General features: G+C 32.1%; 1 long non-coding RNA gene across 1 annotated transcript; it reads right to left on the bottom strand.

The window, feature by feature from the left end:
• Positions 1–434: 434 nt before the first annotated feature.
• LOC142318166 (uncharacterized) lies at positions 435–10,221 on the bottom strand. Its single transcript, XR_012754840.1, has 2 exons — positions 9,990–10,221; positions 435–709 (listed from the first exon to the last, which is right to left on the bottom strand). It is a non-coding gene; the product is annotated as an uncharacterized LOC142318166 (long non-coding RNA).
• Between the last annotated feature and the right edge of the window lie 12,535 nt (positions 10,222–22,756).

Consider the following 22,756-nt stretch of genomic DNA (forward strand, 5'->3'; position numbering starts at 1 on the left):
TATTATCATTTGTCTTTATATTATTATTAATATTTTTATTATTATTGTTATACATTGACCAGTTATTTTTAACTCAAGGCAACGCTTCTCTAGTTCCCGTAAATCCGCCAATCGAACAGCAGAAGTTGGAACAGGAGACCGAAGAGCAGGCCAATTCATAGCCAAAACCAGAAAGAATATATATTAAATGCGATAAAATAATCTGAAAGATTGTCGTAATCATGTTATTAGATCAAAAAGTGGATGTCGCATGAATAAGATCAATAACTCTAGCGGATAAAAAGTCAAAAGCTCCAACAGTATTTATCACTACACTTTTTAAGAAAAATAGATTTTATAACATATTAAACAGACTCCAAAGAGGTATGCTCCATGTTTTTCTTTAACAGCAATGGATGTTAAAGAAAAAAGAACAAAATGAAAATAAACTCAAATGAATAATAACAAAAATTTATTATCAGGAAGAAGGTATTTGCATTACAGAATGAAATCTTTAAACTACTATAATTTTCTGAAGTCAAGTGTTAGCATTCTGAAATATATTCACGTTGACTAACATAATTAACCAGAAAATAAGTCAATTTACCAGATAATGTACTGATGCAACAAACAATTCCTGCTCTGGTTTTCCATACCGATATACATTAATACTTTTCACGTTTGAGTTGGCCTCTAACCACTTCATTTGAATCCAGATGAAGTAATATATCTGAAAAAAGAGAAGGTTGAAGATCGTGTTACCAAAAAGCCAATTTAAAAACTGCAGTACAGTTAAAAAGCTTTTAAATTACTTTAAAACATACAACAACAAAAATTAACTGTACCTCACAGAACTTCCAACTTCATTTTTAACCCTTAACAGACTTCATGTTTAAAAATTACTTAACAAAATACATCTGAGAGAGACTGTTATGTAATTTGGGTATAATTAATACACACAGTGACACAAATAAAATTTAATGAAGAATTCTTATATTCTCAGTATTGCTAACATGTTCTTAGTTAAAATTAATATTAATTAAACTTAAGGTTATTGTATACAATTTAATTTTAATAATACTAAAAGAAACATTAGTTTTGTTTAAAAGATAATTAAATGCGAGAGTACTATTTTTTTTTTTACAATACTACACAAACCCCATCTAAAAATACAAAATATGATGGGAAAGGTTTAACAACTACAAATTCTTTAGATATAAGTCTCTTCAAAATCACATTATAGTCACATTTTTTTAAATAGTTTTTACAGATCTTCCTTGCGCATCCTAGGCAAGTGGCTGCTCCACATTGCTGACAAGGATATCTGGTCCTTTTCGTCTCTGGAGGACAAAATGAATGTTTTTTCAACTTTCAATGAATTTTGGCATCTTCAATCTTTAGTATCCTCCTAATTGAAAAAAAAAATAATTCATGGGGTAAATTTCTTGTAGGTGAGATCTTCGGTGAAATTATACATAGATGAGTCATCTTTACGTGATTTGTTTGACTGAAACTTAGGTGGAATTTCAGTTTAATTTTTTTTAAGGATACAACATAGTACGATCTCTCTTTAAAAGCTCATTAGCAAGCTTGGTTGAGCTAAACCAATTGTCGGCTGTAATATTACAATGTTGTTAACCTTCAATTGGTTTTGCCAGCTGGATGACTGCTTGGGTAGGGAATAACGTTTTCTTTTCTTCCTAAGATAACAATCTTCCCTCACTTTCTTTCCCACAGTATATGTACCAATTATATACATAGTGGGTTCTTGCGTCCATCAAGCATAAGATTTTGAGTCTGTATTTAGCGAGTTTCTTAGACATGAACATTTTGAAATTACAGTGTCCATGAAATGCAGTCAGTATTTCATCTACATACATTAATGGCCCTGGAGAGTAAAGAAGCTATGCATTTTCAATAAACTTGTTGAATGTTTCTGACACTGCTGCTGTAGGATTGTCTCTCTTTCTTTCATCACGATCATCAGGATTGTCGAAGCACAATACTACTAATAGAAATAAAAATCTGTCCTGGACATAATTCAGCAAAAAATAAGTCATCTTGTACCATCAGTTGCAAAAAAACTATCAACTGATTCATTGCTTGAGTTAAATATTGTAGTATAAATCAAAAATCCAATAAGGCTTTTATTTCATTAATGTCCAAATCGGATAAATAAGATTGAGGTGTTGAGTAGTTTGCTCTGAGCGAAGAAATCTTCTTTTTTGTCCACTTTAATATCTCTTCTATTATTAACAAATAAAAGACCCCATACTTCATCAACAGATGGATCAGGCCCCAATTGCTTTGCTTTTGGTTTTAGTCCAGGAAGTTAAACTACTATATTATGCCTTCTTGTTCTAACATTAGCTGGAGGATTTTCTTTTCTCCATTTAAACTGCTCCTTTTTCCAATAAAAATACATTGGATCTCGATGCTTTGGCTGAGGAAGAGGCTCATCCACATTCTGTTTGTTAATATCTCCTGCATCAACAGATTCTTGGCCAGTACTCTCATTTTTATCTGCCTCCTGCTCAGTCAGAGTCGCGGTCACTATCAATTTGATAGTATAGATCCTTAACGCTATAAAATAATAATAATAATGTCACTCAAGTAACACAATATGTGTGTGAGACAGAAGTAGAGCCACTTAATTAACATAATATGTCTCCTAGATGGAACAAAAATAACAAATATACCACGAAAAGATAATGACCATCAGAAACACAAACCACTTACACTGGACAAACGTTGCCACTCGACTGAAAGGTAGAAGTGAAGGTGCTGCATAATTCCAGAGCATAAACTATACAAATTTTTAATTTCGCATCCGTCTTCCAGATGTATCTTGTGTGTTAAAGAGTTAACAACATTAATTTAATTTTAACTATCCATGTCTATAAATTTTTACCCCAGCCTGATTTATTGGGAGCTGTAGTACTACTTATACTATATAAATATAAGTTAAAGTAAATCTCATAAACATTTTCATAAAAAAAAAGTAAATATGTTGTATTTTACTTTCATACAACAATAGGAATATTTTTATAATTGTCTAGAAAGCACATACAGGTCGTTCCAGAGGAGTAGGTGGGAATATAAAAAAAAAAAAAAAAAAACCTTATAAATACTCTGAAAAGAGTAACTGTAAGCAATATAAAGCAATGTAAATGTAAGTTATATAAATGTAAGCAGGAAAGAGAAGAATGTAACAGTAATTGTGATTATAACTCAAATTATGATCAGCCTTTTTCATGATTTGCTTAAAAAATCTAATTACTGGTATGGAGTAAAACAAAAAACCAGTATATTTCTTTGTTCACATGAATTCCAGTTTAAGTGACTAAAGTATAAGCAACAATTATTTATTTGAAGTAACATTTTGAGTTGAAACAAGTACTTGGAAATGGATCTAAGCACAATTTGCTATGGTTAATGGCAAAGAACTACTAGCATACAAAAATAATCATTAATAACATGTACGCATTTATACATAATTGATATGCTCAGATGTTTTAAGTTAGAAGTATCTAAGTTTTTGCGCTACAACAACAGCATTTCCACTTCCACTTCCCATCAAAACATAGGACTAGATCTGAATCAAAGTCATTTTAACCTTGGCTACCATTCCACCATAACAAAAAGATTAAGTGATACAAAAAACCAGATGGTTTTGCTACAGGGGTGATATACCAGATCACCTTTAACTTTAGATAAATCTAATATCACACGAAAGTTCCTTAATTCGAACAAAATTAATATGCAGATAAAGTGAGAAAATCTGCAATACTGGAAATTAAATACAGACTTCATGAGTGGCTATTTTATGATAATCAAAATTATAATGAAATTTATAATTTTCATGGTCAATTCTTTCTATTCCTTCTGTGTGCTTTGATACTCATCAGATTCAGTGGACCCTGGATTTAAATATTCCTCAATGATTGGATAAAGGTAGCTCCGAAACCATCTTCAACTGTGCAAAAGAAGCAATTCTTTATTTTGCAACAACAGTTTCCTCTAAGTATTCACTGCAGCAATGAATAATAATTTTGTGAATCTTATAATGGAGTGTACAGAAGGAATAAAAAGAATCTTATGTTCTCTTATAAATAACAAAACAAGTTTGAGTGTGGAACAATTCAATTCACAAATCTTTCAATTGAAAGATCATGGCTATGTCAATTATTAAATTTGGGCCTATAAAATTCATACTGAGAATTATTTAAGAGGGCTGAAGGGCAGACCTCACTTAAATAATTGGCCTTACTCCTGCGCAAAACTTTTTTAACTACTTTTCAGAAAATGTTGTACTAATGTATTGATACCAGTAAGAGGTAAATTAGTGTTTTGAAGAGTACTTTGAATGCTTCAATCAACTTATTCTGGTGAATGGTTTATATTCTTCACAGACCTCTCTTCAAAGCTCCAATTTGTAAAATTATGTCATGCCCACTAGCTAAACAAAAAGAATTACAGAGCAGTCCTTTCTTTTGTAGTATGGTTATTGCATCCTCTTCACTAAGAATAACATCAACCAATTCAGTACTATTGTTGCTTCAAGCATAGCACAGAGAATGAAGAGTAACTAAAATGCATTTGTGGAAGTGCAAACTATTTCTTTGGTTCTATAGCGATTCAATCAATAGTGCTTCGGCAGTGATGAAGGCAAACAGTGGAAATTGAACACGTAGTTGGGAACTATCAGACAAGATCTCAAAAAATACCTACATAAGTTTTCTTAAATTTATTTTCTAAATTTTAAAGTGTAATTTCTTTACATCAGTAAATTTGCCTTATAGGTAATAAAAAATACTCTCTGATAACTATTTATTACATGACTGACCAAAAAGGAGTGTAATATATTTAGGGTGTATGTATGTGTATATATATATATATATATATATATATATATAGTTCCACCGTAGCAGCTCAAAGGTTGAACTGATTTAAACATATGACCCCGCATTGTAATCCTTATGTTACTGGGATTGTCATAGGCTACATAAATTTAAATATATATATACTAGCTCTACCCGCCACGCTTCGCTGTGGTACATTGTGGTTGCATGGATGAGAAATGAGAAACAAAACAAAGCATACGTTTCATAGTAGTTTAATTTTGCAATACTTGTGGATATACAATATTTTTTTGTTTTTCCACTATCTGCGTAGATATAAAGGCTATTTGGTTTGCCGACTCGGGAAGACGCACATACAGTTGTCCATGTGAGAAGCAATCCGCATCTAAATCTAAACCACACAATTCTAAAGATTGACCTTGAGCTTTATTGATTGTGATTGCAAATGCCAATCGAATTGGGAATTGCAATCTTTTAAATTGAAATGGTATATCGGTCGGGATTATGGGTATTCGAGGAATGAGAACATCTTCACCGGGAAGGCCCCGTTAAAATCGTTGCTTCCACTACGTTATTCATCAATTTCTTAACTGCAAGTCGCGTGGCGTTGCAGAGTTTTGGCTGATTAATATTCCTTAACAGGATAATTGTCATTTTTTGATCGAACCGTTGCTATAATCAATTTAATGAGGAATGTTTTCCCAGTTCCTCTTGGCGCATCCAAGAAGAAGGTCCCCCCCCCCAAACTACGTCATTTATCTTTTGCATTATGCGATCATAAATGCCTTTCTGTTCACGCGTTAATTTGGGAATGTTTGATTGAACATATGACTGAAGATCACCAATGTTGTAACTCTGTTCACGGCGTAAATCCACATCAAATGAAGCAATCGCAGCTCGGGTGGGTGCTGGCATTCCCAATTGACGAAGAACTTTATTTGCAATAGCTAAGCACTTGTCTTCAATATTTATCAATGCTTCGTTGTAAATGCCTTCTGTAAATTCCATGGTCATATTGGTATTTTCTAGGCGTACTCTATGCAAAATATCCTCAGCCATAAGCGATCGATATATTTCCCATAACTCTATGGGAGATGAAGGGAAGCAAGCGGTCAATATAATTGCGAATAATGCGCGAATTTGGTTTGGATGTGCAGTGTTGCACGCGTCATTAATACATATATCCCACTGTTGGTCGTTTTCTAATAAATTCAGAGCTTGGTGAAAGGCGCAGCTCAATCACGACATGATCACACAAAAGTACCTTGATTAAAGTGAATATTTAATTCAGATTGTATAATAATCTGAATCAGATGCAAGTGGATACGTTTTTTTTTTTGTTAATAAACAATGTAATTTGGAATAGGTATTGTTTTACATGTGACTGCGGTTGTCGTTAGCTAGTATGGCGAGTGTTCCCCTCGCTTCCGGCAGATGGCGCGGTCACTGGAACACAACTGGCTGTTAAAAAAATTGTTTTCTCGCGGTCGCGGGTATGTGACTGATGCGAAAAATAGATGAAAACAATCTTTGATGCGGGTTATATATCGTGCTAAAATTTGAGCTCAATCGGTGCAGAACATTTTGAGGTTTTTGAAGCCGTACACAAACGAACTTAACATTTTTATATATATAGATGTATTAATGGAGGAGATCTGCTGGTTGAAGCACAAATTTTATTGAATTGGATTAACGAACTGTGAACTGTAAGCTTCTATCAATGAGTTAGCTGGGTTTGAACTGAATGATTCAAATAAAGAATGAATAATATTAAAAAACAAAAGAATTAAATTTACGTTAAATAAAATAAAATTAAACAGATTTAAAAAATTTTTGTTAAATAATAATGGGCTTCCCATGGAGACTTTGCGTAAAGTTAGAGTGGTGAGGTGATGTGATCTCCTCCTATGTGGCTAAGACCAATCATCACCATCAACTGGTAGAAAACGGGGTGCTCTTGAGGTGCTGTTCTGGAAGATGCAACGGGTTGCTCTTATAGTATCTCTTTAACCAATCTTCCAATTTTCAAAATTCAGAGGATGTATTTACTAGCATATTACAAAATCTCATAGAACCAAACCAGAACAAAAATTAACTGATATACTCAGAAAAATCGAGTGGCCTGCACTATGTCAAGACCAGCTTGTGCCCGGCGAGCTCCCACAAATGGTTTTTGTAGTTTTATGACAATTAGAGGTAATGCTGTGGGTATCGGATTTCCTCTAGTCCATGCAAATATGTATTAGGGATCTTTCTGGAAATATCTGGGGCATTTAACAACTTATGGTGGCCCTCTAACCCTGTTTCAGATGCAGAAGCGTAAGAGTACACGAAATGAACTAGAAGTGCTCTCAAGTTATTTCAGCCATCGGACCGTTTCCCTGCGTGACGGCGGCTCTGAGGTTATCAAGACCTTAACTAAAGGATGCCCTCAGGGCAGTGTTCTGAATCCCCTTCTTTGTATCATAGAATTCGATTCGATGTTGCGTTTAAGATTGCCATGTGGTTGTCGTGTCGTCGATTACGCTGATGACGCGCTGCAGCTGACTGAAGGGGATTCACGAAATGAAGTAGAGTTCCGAGCTGCTCGTGCTTGTGAGACACTCCGACTCTGGAATCTCCAACATAAGATGATTTTCAGCCCAGAGAAAACCACAATGATGTTGCTTAAGGGCCGACTGGCTGCCACCCGATAAATCCGGGTACGGATGGCTGGTCTCCCCATTCGGTACGTTACGACTCAAAAATACCTCTTTGTTATCCTTGAAGAGAATTTTCGGTTCAAGGAACATTTACAGTATGTAGCAAAGAAGGTCGCTGATGCTTTTTATAGAATCCGCAGGGAGTCATTCATCCCGACTGGGAGTTGAATTACCGTACCATGCGTATCCTTTACGCTGGTGTCAGCGAAGCTATTATGCTGTATGCTGCGCCCGCATGGCTTTTAGGTATTGTACGGACATTTTGCTGCGCGCCCAGCGGCTCCTGTTGCTGGCTGTTATAGGCGGGCATCGGATTAGTGGATCGAGTCCACTATTGTCAAATTTTATGCTTTAGGGAGACAGGGTAAAGTGAAGCGGCATATGTTGCCAATAATATTGTGTTGAGCTGTGATGATGCATACACTATAAGGTACTACCCTAGATAGAACTGTCGTAGATCTGAACACTCGCATATTTTCCAAGGGCCAGGACTACGTAACACTGAGTCACGTGAGACAATTAGTGATTTTAGTAGCCATTAGTTGTTTGGATCCCAGAAGATTCCTGTTTGACTCGCACAATAAAAAGTCTCTCAAGGAACTCAATTGCTTGATAAATCTGTAAGTTTAGATTGGTATACGCCAATTAAATAAATAAATTTAAATGTTTACGGTTTTCTCATTTGACTCAGTATTTTAAATACGTTATACCCATTAAGCTTTTGAATAATAAAATTTTTCTGGATGATCACCAAAAAGTATTAAATAATAAAACAATTTAAAAGATTAAAAAACAACTACAAAAAAATAAATTGAACTAAAAAGACAACAAATTATAATAAAAAAAGACAATAAATCAAACTAAAAACAAAAGAAAACAAGATATGTAAATAAAGGACCAGATATCGTATGCAGAATTTAATTAAATAAAATAATAGGCGATCAATCAACTTTCAGAAAGTTTTGTTGGGGGTTCTTTAAAATAAGACAATTAGTATTCAGAGCCCCCCTACTGCATTTAAATATTTTTGTTAAAGGACAAAATTTTCTTATAGATGTTAAGACCTGGTGAGAACTTAATCATTGGACAACCTTAAATGCCTGCTATTTCTACATGAGAAATATATTTAAACAAATTAAAACAGTTGATTAGTCACCCATTGTTTAATTAAATACTGCATAACGATGTTTAGTCCTTTATTTCCATGATTTATTTTCTTAGTTCGATTTATTGTTGTTTTTTTAGTTCAATTTATTTAATTATTTTGTGTGTTTAATTTTTATAATCGTTTTTATTATATTAAGATTTTACTCACGGGCTATGTTTACTCCTATTTTTGTCACACTGTTAACCCATAAAATATTTAACCCAATTGAAAAGCTTTGCAGAGATAACACAGAACTAATTTTTCCATCCAACTGGGAAACAAAGGGAAGTGGGATTACTTGACACTATTAAAACATTTTTAACGTTTTAAACGGCTAAAAACAAGTTTATTGCAACATTTCTAACAATTTTTGAAAATTTCAAAAATATTAAGAACAATTGAGCAAAAATTTAAATATATAATTTTACATCTGCAACTATCATTGTGGGTAATCGATGCGGAGCGATGAACATACTTCCACCTACTTACAATCAAGTGTTCAAATAGAGCAGTTAACGACAACACCCTTAACAGTAATACAATTAAAATCACCAGAATTCAAGCTATTGCCACCATTGTTTGTGAATTTCAGCTCTCCTGTTGCTTAGCGATTAACTCTTATATTTTCTTATACAATACCTGTGATTGGATATCATACAGTAATGTTTCTGTAGATCAATTTCAGGAGATTAGGATCAATGGCACTTAATAAAAGTTTGTACTAGCCATAAAAAATTATTCATTGTACTAGTTACTTAGTACTTAAATCAGTTAAATTCATAAAGATTTACTAAAATCATAAAAAGAACATTAATTAGATTACATTTCGTCCGACTTAAATACTAATCATTAATTAATAACTGTACAATAATTTCAACTGTAAAATTCTGTTCCATTAATTGTACTAATTATCCATTAAAATTAACGTTATTGAAGAGAGAGGAAAAACTTGATGGAAAACTGCAAGGCTTGACTTTGTGGACAACCACAAATAAGTGATACCTATAAAATAACCATTAAATTGGAAAATTGTTATACATCTCAACTTATACATCTCGCTAATACTGTAGGTTGAATAAAAGTTTAATTAAATGAGGAAATTTACAGTTTTCCTAAAAAATCAATAGCCGTTAAAAATAACCCTAAACCATAAGCAAGTTTTCTGAATTACGTTGTAGTTTCAAGCGGAAAATTTAAGCAAAAAAAACAACAACAAACGTTTATGTCAACCGGCTCTGTTCGATTATATTATTGTATTCTTCTGTATTTATAAACAGAATAATAAATGGAAAATCTTACATGTATTGATGATGGCCAGTCTCGTTTCAAAGCTTGCAAAACATCACAAATATTTTCTTTGTTTATTTTTTTAAGTTTGTCGGTTTCCATAGCAGAGTCTCAGTAAATAAGTTTATTTTAGTTAAAAATTTACACTGAAACGGTAATACTAAGTACTGAGACGTGCTTAAAAGAAATCTTCTTCACTATTAACTAAGTTGATTTAAACAGTCTGGTGTAACCGCTAACTACAAATTCCTTATCTGCTCAGGCAGCCAACGAAATATTACATCCACATAACTCCCTCTCCCATTACCCCAGATGAGCGCACTTCGTAGAGAGTAACAACTCCAGAGCGACTCAGTACTCTGATCCAGTTCTTTAATATGAACTACGAGCCGATTTACTTGCGTTCATGATAAATAGATGTTCTTTCGGAGGTCCCGGGCTTGATAACCAGTCAGGCATGGCATTTTCACACGCTAAAAAATTGTCATATTTCATCTCATCCTCAGAAGCAATACCTAACGGTGGTCCCAAAAAAAAATGATACAGCAGTATGCCTTCAGTAGAACAGTTCACAACTGTTCTACTAGATATCCTTTAAATTTAACACTCAACAGTCCATTCAGTAATATTTACTACTTTTTAAATTCAAATTAATATCATTTCAGTTTTCGTATTTGGTAATAATCATCTTATTTTTACAAATGTAAATTTAATAAAAATTTCTAAATTGTAATAAATTACTATTATACAACGAGACTAATATATACACCCTCTGCTGGTCAGTGAATAAATAATTGCGGGTTTTCTAGTATGTTACTTTTCTGAAGTTTAAGATTACTTTTGCACTTTATTTTACCGACCTCCGTGGTGAAGTGTTATATTTTCTTTATTCTTCGGGAAAATTCTGAGTTCAAATTCCGATCAGATTTGACATTTTTTCATTGCTATAAAATTTATCTCATAAGTACAAAAAATTTAATTGACCTGATGATAATCCTGTAGTATTACGAGCATAAATAAATAAACTTATATTTTCTTAATCCTCAGAAGGATTGATTATATTATTCTGTAACATGTTCTTGGGTTGTTAATATCTCGTTTAGTTTTCGTGTTTTTGAGTGCAACGTGTTTTAAGAGTTCATAGCGATTTTTATTATGTGCGATTTCCGGAGCAACGACACAACGTAGCATTTTGCGTGAAACTGGGGGAAAACTTTCAAAGCAACGTTTCAACTTTTAAAACAATCTTACGGAAATGATACTCTGAGACGTATCCAACGTTACGAATGGTTTTCACGATTTAAGTGTCTGTTCAATTGAAGATGAGCCTCAACAAGGAGGGTCTTCGAGTTCAACTAATGACACCCACGTTCAGAAAATCAACGCTCTGGCGCTTGCAAACTGCCGATTGACTGTTTGAGAACTTGCAGAAGAGGTTAGCATCTTAATTGGATCATGCCATGACATTTTTACTGAAAAATTGAACACGTATCGAGTTGCAGCAAAGTTTGTTCCTCGTTTGATGACCGAACATCAGAAAGTACATCGGTGGACGTTTGTCGGCACCTTCTTGAACAAGCCAATCAGGATGAAACATTTATGCAAAGGATTATAACGGGAAACGAGAGCTTGATTTACGGCTACGACATTGGGACACATATTCAGTCAACACAATAGACTGACAAAGATCAGTTTCGATCCACTGTCAAAGTGATGCTCTTTGTTTTTTCGATTTTAATGGAATTTTACAATTTGAATTCTTGCCTCGAGGTAAAACAGTGAACCGTACGTACTATCAAGGCGTTTTACAACGGTTACGTGAAAAAACCCGCAAAAAGAGACCACAGATGTAGCGGGACAACTCGTGGCTCCTTTACCACAATGCCTCCGTACACTCAGCTTTGTCAATTTGTCTGTACCAAAAATCAGATGATTGTTCTCCCTCAGCCTCCGTATCACCGCACCTGGCTATTTTGCGATTTTTTCTTAATTCAAACAAAATTTGAACTTTTTAAGTAAAATACAAATATTTTATTTTTCTTAATATTTTTAAGTAAAGGTTCTGTTAACATTTCAAATTATATAGGTTAATCATAAACCATTCAGCATTTTAGGTGTTAATAAAAAGAAAACAAGTATTGACAACAACCAATACTTATTAACTTCAAACATGTTCCATATGAGCACCTTTTGGTGGCGCATAAAATATCGACGATATTCAATTTCATACCACACATTACACCTTCGATTTTTCGCTGATTAATGTTGATAACCTTCGTTGCGTACACTATGTCTCTAACAAGACCTCAAAGAAAAAATATCGAATGGCGTAACGTCAGAGGATCGAGATGACCAGGGACTTGGTCCATCACGGCCGATCCAACATTGAGGAAATTGTTCATGTAGGTGGTAGCCCCTAACATACAAGTCCCAGTGTGGTGGTGCGCCATAATGTTGAGAGTAAACGTTGGGTTGTCGATGTTCAATTTGTGGTACTGCATACTCCTGTAACATATATAGATAACTAGTGCTAATAACCATTGGCTCACTAAGAAGAATGGTCCGATTACCACATAAGTAGTCAACACCCACCACACGTTAATTTTTGGGCTATCACGTTCGTTTGCCGAATAATATTTGGGTTTTCTCTACCCCAAATTCGACAATTTTGACAGTTAATGTCCCCAGAAACAAGGAAGGTTACTTATTCTAAAATTGTATTATCTTAGTCACTTTATCAAGAATGTCCATGGCAAAATTGTAATAGCGTCGTTTATCGTCATGTTCAGTTGTATGCAACAACTGAACTTTGGATGCATGATGTTTTAGGTGCTTGTGACATTTATCGATTGCTGTATCATCAATTCTAAACTCACACTAGTAGATTTTCCGGGTTTCTCTTACTCTAAGGGGAGGCCTGCCAGCACCTTTTCTGTATACTAATTTCCTGCACTCTTGAACTAATGATAAAAATCTTTAATTTTATTAGGAGGATCGTGTCCGTACTCTAAACAATTACGTTTATGAATAATAACAGATTAGCTTTCATGAAACCATAGTACGCATATTGCTTCTCCTGCTCGGTAGCAATTACTCAACTAATGATTACTCCCTGTCGTTACATCGCGCCGGCGGGTTCCTTCAAGGTCATCAGTAACTCTAGTACCTACACTAATCTTTAAAAAAAATTAAATGTGCGCTACATTGCTTGTTCTTTTATTAACATCTAAAATGTGCTGAATAATTTATGTTCACTCTGTACTTCTGACAGTCTTATTTAAGTTCTGATATATTACGTGGTTCGTTGGGTAAACGTTGCTACTGTGTCAAAATTTCATGTTTTTGTTTTTAATGTAATTGTATTCTGTACAGTTATTCTTCATTTAAGTAGGTCATGTATATACATGGTATGCGATTCTTATTTGGTATTCATTCACTTATCCACTAATTTATTTTTTTTGACAATGGACTATTATTTGTTAAGATGATGGTTTTAAATACATATCATAAATACAAAAATGCTAAATAAAAAATAAAGTTAATAAATGAATAAGTTAACAAAAATAAGTTAATTAATTTTGCTATTTACTTATATGCTTATTTATAGTTAATTATGCTATTCTAATTTTTGGGTATCATGAAGAAATCTTCTTATAAAAGTAAAAATTCTCACCCTGAGCTGCTGATAAATCTTAGAATTATTGTACCACTTTCATCCCACCATAATAAATTTAAACTGTTTATTTCATAGTTCATCTTTTCAGTTACCAATAACTTCCTTATGTCTGTTGTCATTCCTGTTTTTCTTCTAACCTTTCCTCATTTTCCTTCTAATTTCCCTTCAACAATCCTAAACTGTATAGTCTCTTCTCAAAATATGTCCTATTCATGATTCCTTCCTCTTCCTTATCGTTTTCAAAAATCTTCTTTTCTCTCATATTCTTCTTACATCTTCTTTTCTAACTTTGTCATTCCATCTTATTTTCTCTGCTTTCCTTCATAGCCTTTTCTTGAAACTTTCCAAATATTTTTCTTCTATCTTTTTTATTCACATCCATACACCACACTCTACATAAAGCATTTGGGGCAAATCTCTTTCTCAATGCTACTGGTATTTTCCTTTGCAGTTAATAATCCTTTCACTTTTTCAAATGCTACTTTTCCCATCAAAATTCTACTTTCTATTTCTTCTGTACAGCCTCCATCCCATTTTACTAAACTTCTAGGTATCTAAACCAACTTCACCTGTTCTATTACTTCTCCATTCAATACTAATTTAACTTTACCTTCTACGTTGCCAGTTTTCATAAATTTAGTTTTATTTACATTAATTTTCATTCCAAATTCTTAACCAGTGTTTGTAATTCTTTCCATTGAAACTTGCAGTTCTTCCTCTGGCTCAGCTAATACAACTACATGAGCATACTCAACTGATTTCATTCTTTCTCCTCCTACTGCAACATCCCTTGACTTTTCTAAGTTCTTTTCTACCAGTTTCTACGCATAAACATTAAAAAGTGCTGGTGACACAGAACCCTTGCCTTACACCTCTGTCAATACTTAGTTGTTCTGTTTCTTCATTTTCCACCCTGACATCAACTTTCTGTCTTATATACAGATCATTTATCAACCTTCCATATTTCCAATCCATAAAAATTCTCATTAGCATCTTCCAGCCCACTTTATCATAGTCTATAAAGCACACATACATTTCCTTAATCACATCCATCAATCTCCAACATCCAATTCCCTTCCTGAACCCAAATTGATTCTCTCCCACATTTGAAAAAAAAAATGTTTTGGGATTGTTTCACATTTGAAGGCCCTTGTTCAATACTTAAAGCAGATGGTATCTTGAAAAATGATGGATATATCAAGACCCAGGTTTAAGTTACATTAAATCAGTTTTTAAAAGTTAGCTACATGGGTTTTTTTGTAATAGTTTTCTTCTATTAGCAGTGTTGTTGAGAGTAGAAAATAACATATTTAAATTACATCAAAATGTAAATTTACTAGTGCCACTTATATTAATAATATTAATCTTAACAGGGTTAAGAAATCCCTTAGATTGTTAGATTGCAACTAAATAATATATATATTGTTTAAATCTGTTGAGTGAGATCTTTGTCTCTGCACTATGAAAAAATCGTTTGATTTGAATTGTACTGACTTAGTATTAGTTTGTTGTTGTATCTGTTAGTTTTTTTGTTTAATTTGTGTATTTTAATTGTATCAGAACATTAACTTCATTTCCTGAAAATATTTTAAATTTTATGACTATTGGTCAATGTATATTTTAGGTATGTTTTTGATTTTGTCTGTATGTTTATTCTGCATGATGGGTATAAAAAAAGGGATGTATCCTGAACCCGATGCTTTATTGCAATGATATATACTGGTAACAGTGCTAGCAGAAATTCAGTGGAAAAAAAAGATTTGCATAATTAGCTCTGAAAGGTCTTTTGGAAGAACTATTTCCAAACAATTTTAGAGTGATTTAAAATTTGGAATAATTTTGAAGTGTTATTTTATTTTACAGCTATTCAATGAAATTGTGAATGCATTTATTTAATACATTTTATATAAGTAAAAGTCTAACAAATTACACAGGATTCTACCATTATTGTAAAATTTACCTAATATCTACTTATATTTGAGAAATAAATTTATTTTTGTAGTAAATTTTTAAAGGTACTTATTTTTTCTTTTAAAAAATATGTTATTTTTTAATGCCTGTCACAAGCTTGGTCCCAGAGGAAATGAATTATGAAGATTTTACTGTATTTCTATCACTGTGGTAACCATAATAAAATAATTGTTCTCCTATCTTTTAAATATTATACTCTTTCTTCTGCATTTCCATTCAAAAATATTTTATACAGCAATTTTAGATATTCTTTAATGCTGTCCTTCTTTCAGTCTTAAAGTTAAGGAGAAAGAATTATTTCTCTGAATTCCTACTTGTTTTCAATAATCTACCCTGTAATCATAGATACTATTCTGACAAAAAGTAAAGAATCAAAATACTTCAAGAAATAAATTATCAATTTCCTTAGAAAATTGTTAGTTTTGCTATTGTTAGTTTTTTTACGTTTTCAGCTGTGTTGTACTAAAGTTTTAAAACTGTACAGATCATATCTCACATGTCAATTTATGATTTTTGTGGACTGCTTTTTGCTTTTCAAAAGATAGGAAGCATTCTATCATCAACAAGATTTAATGATTCTCATGGAGAGTGTAACTTATGTATAGAAATAAGTACAACAATTTTTAAAAAATGGGCAAGTTTTATGAAAATCTTTATAGGTTTTTACTCACCCACTTGGCAGTGAAGATTAGAAGGCAGCCCCTTACATCCTAATTGAGCAGAAAATATTGTGTATTATTTGGAATTTGCTATTATTAACATAAATAGTACATATAAAACTGTAATATTTTTTATTTTAAAAATAAAATTTTACAATTTAGACAAAGAGATATTTTTACATTAAAAATGATATTTCACACTTGTCAAATATTTAAATTAACAATACAATAAAAAGTCAAGGTACCCAAAATATAAGAATATTACTCAAGGCATCCAGCTTATCTTTTAAACAAGCATTCAGTATAGATTTTAATTAATTTTGAAATTTTTAATATTGAAAAAATTTTAATTCAGTTTTTTTTTTTAATTATTCCTTCATACTCTGTACATATTAATGATTTTACTTTTTTGGTTGTGTATTTATTTTTATGTTTCTTTGTTTTTCTTTTATCTTCCATTTTTTTTAAATACAGTTCATCTTGAAACAGAAAAGGAATAATATCACAAACATCAGCAGTGCTTTCTGTAGACAGATTTTCTGAATTACTTTTTACGCATGATTTTTTATCATGCACAGGGGGATTTTTTGTAGAATTATCTATCAGTTTTCTTTCTTTAATTTTTTTCTTGTATTCTTTTGTCTGTGTCGTAATGTTTTTGCTTAGAATTATTGCAGATTGTTTTCTTTGCAAGTGAACCATGCTTCCATTTAACATAATTTTTGGATGGAGATTTGCTTCATTTTCTGTAGACATACTTTTTTGCAATTTACTATTACTATCTAATTGTGAAGATCCGTTTCTTTCTTTAATTTGGTGCATTTGTTTGTTGCAATTATCAAATATTTTGTTATGTAGCAATGATGCTGTATTTAGTTTTGTTGGATTTATGTCAATGTACTGAAATGGTTTTTTCCTAAACATTTCTAAAATGAAGTCCTTAATATTACATTGATAATTTCTACCTTCAAGTTTTTCTCCAGTTTTTTCCTTCTGGTGTTCCTGATTTCCAAAAAAATGTCACTTAACATTTAAATAATAAATGAAATAATACATAATGAAATTGATAAGGGCGTATAGAGTATAAAAACAGAGTATAGAGTATAGAGTATAAAAACAGAGTACAGAGTATAGAGTAATAAAAACAACAATTTGTCACCTATAACAGTTTTTCTGAACAAAATTAAATAGATAGATGCATTGAAAGAGTTGAATACAAGAATGGAAACTCTTTTGATAGCAAAACTACTAACTCCGTAGTACCCTGATAATCGGCCCGTTTTTGTAAATCATCATCTGACATCTGGAAACAAAAAGTTTCTGATGGATGATAAGAAGATTGTGAAACAAAAGAATTTTATATATATTGGTGGATTGAAAAAAGTTTAATATAAAGGTTGCTCGATTAGAAACAATGGCAAAGTAATAATACTTCTTTTAATTTATTTATTTCACCAGTCAATATACATCAGTTAATACATATCAGTAAGACCTGTTTCTTAACTTAAAATGTTAACTTATGTAAGTAAACATTTTAAATTAATTTTTCTAAAGGGTAGATCAGAGGAAACGCATGTTTTTCACTACCGAATAACTTCGGTTGCTTTAATTGTAGAAAAAAGTTTTACATTAAATAATAATATTTTTATTGCATTTTTGAAATCAACATACCTTAATTAGGTTTGGAAATAATGTCAGTAAGATTGCATCCATCTTGTTGGGTGCCTCTCCTCAAAGCTCTCCATGGCTTTCTTCAACATTTCATTCAACACTGCTTCAACTTCTTTAAGAATGTAAATTTTCAGGTCTTCGATTGTGCATGGCTTGTTCATTTACACTCTTGATTTCAGCTAGCTTCACAAAAAATTCACAAATCGATAAATTGGGAGAGCATGGGGTCCAAGAAACATCGCCAAATCGTTAAATGACATGTCCAGGAAACATCCAGTGCCGAATTTACCTTGGACGAGGCCCCAAGCAAATCGATATTTTTGAGGCCCCCCCCCCCAAAAAGTTCCAATTGCCTATTATCCTACAAAATTTCATTTGATAAACATATAGGTTATGATAACAGAAATAATCAGACACAACCTGATACTTTTTTAATGAATTTTATTGACCTTAATTTTTCGTTTGAATTTTTAAATAGTATGATTCGAATACATAACTTGTATCTTTGACTCAAGCAACGAAACGAGATGCTTCAAGAATCTCTGCCGGTTTAGACAAAGACGAGCAAAAGGTTTGACCAAGGCGCCATCTTTTTGTTACACATGGAAATGACACGCGGGAAAAAATGGTTTGCATGACAAACCAATTTTAAAATATACTGTCATTATAATTTATGTTATAAATATAAATGAAGCTTTTACATAATTGAAGATAGCAATTACAATTATACATAAGTTATAAAAGTAATACATAAAGTATTATAAATATATTCTTTATTTTTTGTTAATTTTACTTTTATTTTTCAAAATTTTTTACTTCGAGGCTCCTGTCAAAGTGAGGCCTCAAGCAGCTGCTTGTTTTGCTTTATGGTTAATGCGCCACTGGAAACATCTGTCGAACCACTTCAATCGATGCTCTTGCCATGTGAGCTGTGGCACCATCCTACTGGAATCACATTTCTCTCATGTTCACTCGATGGATTTCCACTTCTGGACACAAGTTATTTAACATATCGATGTAGGGCACTGTTGTCAATGTAACTGTGGTTCCCCCTCTTCAAAAAAGTAAGGCTCAACAATCCTTATCTTGGAGACACTGTACCACACTGTTACTTATGAGCTATGGAGAGGTTTTTGGTGCAGTTCACGTGGGTTCTCTGATGCCCAGTACCAACAGTTCTATACATTAACATCATCCAGATGGAAATGGGCTTTGTCACTTTCCATCACTTTTATTAGGGCGCTTGCACTTTCATTATGCCACAAAATTCTTTTGCGTTACACAAAATTCCTTTCAGTTAGCTGCTGGACGATCATTATTTTGTACGGGTGAAATCTGAGATCACTGTGTAAGAAGGGATGAAGCGAATGATGTGACATACCCAGCGCTACAGCCTGTCGCCAAGCGGGTCGTGTGAGACTAACAAGAACTGCTCTTTTCACTCTGTCTACATTTTCCGGAGTTTGGAGTGAACGGGGAAGGCCAGGAGGTTTTTTCTTCATCGCAGATCCAGTACTTCTGAACACCTCAATCCATTGAACTATAGTGTTTCGATCTGGGACTGTACCTCGATGTTCGACATCAAAATTTAGACGGAAAAGACGTTGAACCATTAACACAGAATCATTATTTCTAAAAACAACTGCTCGACAACAAACACATGATGTTCTATGCTCCAAGGCTTCATAGCAATTGAAACTGTAGTTTGAGCTGTCTGCCAGAGGTCACCGAAGGTCAATACCCCCACTCGCCAAAAACATGAGTCTTCTCTGCTCCATCCTTTATATATTTAATCCCTGATCCTAGGTTTTTGAACACAGACAATTTAGAAGTAATGAAATTTTGTTTTAATTATCCTGTTACCTATTTGTTGTATTCAGTTGTTTGAACAATTTTAAATTGTTCAAATGTTATCTACATGTTGGTTTATCAATATTTCATGTGAAAAAAATTTGGTCTTTACATAAAAATTTTGATGAATTGATTTCTCTGTTAAAATATTAGATAAAGAATTGATGTTAATGTTTTAGCTGGAACTTTGTTTGGAAAATACCCGGATTATAATGTTATTTAAGTCAAAAAAATGAAAAAAATTGTTAGATGATTATATTTTCTTACAGACTGATAATTTATCTAGCTATCTTTATTCATAACCATATTCCTACAATTAATAAAATTGAATATAGAATCAAAGAATGTAACTGTTAATCACTTATATAATTCTAAAAAAATTGTTGACAATCGTATCATTATATAGGTAGCCCAACTCTAATATTGAAAATTTTTTATTGAATTAAATGTACATTAATCATTTTATAGAGAAATGATGTCACCTTATTGTACGTGATATTTGTACATCATAAAAAAATTATTAAAGTGATTGTTTATGTCTTTTGAAGAATTTTGTGCTGTATCCTTCTCTGAATGAAAACCCAATAATTTGTAAAAGATACAAATGCTTAACTAAGCAGTAGGGATAAAAGTTTGACTGTTGTATGTAATGTGTTTAATAAATGTTTTGTTAATTTAGAAGAAAAATTTGCTGACTTTTCAAAATACAGATTTTAATTTAAAGTACATCAACTTATCTGATAGCCATAAATTTATTTGTATTAAGAATGTAAGAGAATATAACAAATAATTTTAAGAGTGGGTCAGGATCAGGTTTTGATGCACTTCAGGACAAATACTCTAAAATGAATCTATATATATATATATATATATATATATATGAGTAGACAGAATTTTAACATACTTTGTTAATCTCAGTTTAAGCACAGCTAAGTATCCTGAAAGCTATAATAAGAAAATTACTATCCCAATTTTTTACTTAGGAAACAATGGATTAGCTAGTAACTACAGATTGATTTCCATAATAAATAATATAGTCAAAATAATTGAGGAAGTGATAAAAAGTCAAGTCTCTTCCTTTCTAGAAGAAAATTGCATGTTGAACACTAGTTAATTTGGATTCAGGAAAAATAAGGGTATCCAAATGTTTTATCTGACTTCACTATGTATACAATTGATTTTTTTTGGTAATACATATAAATGTGCTGCTGTATTTATGGATCTGCTCAAGGGCTTAATACAATTTCTCATAAAAAAGTTATTTATAATTATGAAACCCTTAAGTTTTTTGATGAAGTTATTTTCTGGTTCTCTTCATATTTAAATAATCTACTACAACAACCATAAATAATGTAGTTTGGTGGTTATGTAACGATCTAAAACTACAGTACTCCCCAAGAAACTGTGTTGAATGACATAATTATGAATGATACAAAGGTTTTGTGGATGATAAGAAAAAGTGTAAGGAAAATTGAAATATTTTAATGGCCAAAAATATTTTATACTCTGAAATGAAACACATTTTTTGGTTTTTGCATACAGCTTGTTATACTATTTATGGCTAAGACAAACAAAGTAACAGTCAGGACACTTCCCTATGGTATTACATTATCTAGTTTGAAACTTTTGGATAAGGTCTTTCCAACTCGAATGTGAAAAGACTGACTATTGAGGAAGCCCATGATAAATGCAGAGATTCCCTTTTATATCCCATTCATTCAGTGTATTTAGGGTTCCTCTCCTCTAAGCCGTGTCATATGTCTTTTGGATATCAAAAAATACAGCAAGCAGGTGTTGGCGAAGTAGGAAGGTGTTTTGAATAACAGATTCCAGGGCAACTACATAATTGACAGACGATCTACCTATCTAGATAGACAGTATATATAGTGTATAAAATATACTAAAGAAATATCGTTTGCATACTAATATACTGTAGATATATAGTACAGTGTAATTTGTATAGTATAGTCTAGATGAAGTTAATCTCTATCTAGATTGGGCCAAAACTGTAACCAGTCTTGGCCCCTAATAATTCTTACTATCTGCATTCTCAAAAGTTAAGAGCTCTGGAGACAGACCAAGAAAAAAAATAGTTTAACACATTAGGCAAAAGCTAAGAAATTTTTATCTGTAAGAGAAGCACAGTATTAAACAATGATTAGGAATTAGAATTTCTTTTTCTTTTAGGAATCTAGCTAATAGGTTAGGAATCTTTATTTAGTATAAATGTATATATGCTAATACACTATAAACTCTTTTAAGTGTGTAATGCAACATCATGCACAAGAATGCTGTTACACTATGCTCACTCTGTTTCAAATTATTGAATAAGAAACTTATTTTTTGATTCTGGGTTTCTTCCAGATTAAATTATGTTCTTCAGAATTTATTTCTAGTTTCCATCCTTTACTTAAAAGCATGCAGTATATTATTCAAAATTAAGTAGTGATATATGTTAATTTATATATATATATATATATATATATGCAACATGAATTACATATAAAATATATATTATAATTATATCACATAATTACGTTACACATGTTAGTGAAAAAAAGGCTTTTAGTAACTTTACTAGGTTAAAACTAAGTTGGTAAAGCAGCAATGACAGAGCTGATAACTTGCATCACTCAGTTTGTAGGCTGGTTTATTTCATTTGATAAAATAATTGCGTGTTGTAGTGAGTTTGACAAATTACCTTCTGAATACTATTGGATTTCACCAAAAAAAGATCTTTTAATTTATTTCTGTAAAAAAGAAGTTTATAATTATTATCTAAAAAGTCATCTAAATTTATCACCTTTTACATATTAATTATTACAAATATGTTACATCTAAATTTATATGTTGGATATACACTATACTAAAAATCATCTATAAAAAAAAGTAATTATTCTAATATGAACCCCAGAATAGCTGGAGAATAAATGTTCAAATTATATTTTTTA

Source organism: Lycorma delicatula, chromosome 1, assembly GCF_047948215.1.
Source record: "Lycorma delicatula isolate Av1 chromosome 1, ASM4794821v1, whole genome shotgun sequence".
Classification (NCBI taxonomy): domain Eukaryota; kingdom Metazoa; phylum Arthropoda; class Insecta; order Hemiptera; family Fulgoridae; genus Lycorma; species Lycorma delicatula.